This window comes from Galeopterus variegatus, unplaced genomic scaffold (assembly GCF_000696425.1).
Source record: "Galeopterus variegatus unplaced genomic scaffold, G_variegatus-3.0.2 Scaffold7040, whole genome shotgun sequence".
NCBI lineage: Eukaryota > Metazoa > Chordata > Mammalia > Dermoptera > Cynocephalidae > Galeopterus > Galeopterus variegatus.
Window position 1 is genome coordinate 63,041 of NW_007733151.1, and position 1,213 is coordinate 64,253.

Below are 1,213 nucleotides of genomic sequence, written 5' to 3' on the forward strand. Positions count from 1 at the left end.
AACAACATGGATGAGCCTGAAGAAACTTAACATTGAGTGAAATAAGCAAAGCACAGATGGATAAATACCGCATGATCTCACTCATAAGTGGGAGCTAACAGAGAAAGAAGGAAGGAAAGAAAGACCACAATAGTGCATTGGACTTGCAGTGGGAGAGAAGATTTCTTGGGCTACAAAGTGGAGTGGGGGGAGGGGGGACAACGGAGAGGGAGAGGGAGGTTGGGGATAATTGAGTGGGGGACATGGGGTACAAAAGCAATTTCTGGTAATGGGTGTGCTGCCAGTATGAATCTGGCCCTGACATCATGGGCACAGGGGGTGACAATCAGCTTTGTATCTTATGAATATTCATAACCAATAAAAAAATGCAGTAAATAAATAAAACTAAAAAGTTAAAGTCTGTGGTAGAATCCCAAACTGCTTTCTAAGGCAAGGTACCACGTAAAGAGAAATAGAAATGAAATGAAGGAGAAAACATTTCCAGAACGTGGAGGTCTAAAGTTTTTGATGCTTTCATTTTTAAAAATTTGGGGGGAAGCAAGTCTTTTAGGGTCAGAAGGTGTACTTATGGCTTGAATAAAGACTGAAATGGAAAAGATATGATGAAGGAAAGAATGCCCTGGAAAACACTGCCTAGTAAAGATTACCGCTCCCTCCTCACTTGGAAGAGGGTGTGGAGCGGGATATGAGTAGGAAGGCAACCAAGTTGGAAATATGTATTTACAGACAGACATTTTCTTCTATTTCAATGGAAATATTCCAGATTTTCTGTGGCCTTCATTGACTTTATCACAATGCTTCATATTACCAGCAGCTAAGGACTCTGTCAATTAAGTAAATCCTAGGGCAATTGAGATTTTTTAAAAAAATAAATCTGAAGGCTAATTACATGGTAATGTGAGTGACTGAATTAGAATTGATAATATCTGTTTCATATAATCCTTATCACCTCTCAAGCGAAGCAAGGTTGGGAGATTGAACTGGTTTTACTCAATTTATTTTATCTAACTGTTTCTTAGGGTGCACCTGGGATTCTAAAAGCAGATCTCAGGTTTTTATTATTTTAGAAACTTTTATAGCTTAATAGGACAATAGGCTATACACAGGCAGAATCTTGTTCATGGAGCTAGATACATCTTTGTTAAACAAACGAATGAATGAAAAATTAAAGGCCATTACTACTCAATTTAGTAGAATATTGTCTAATATATTA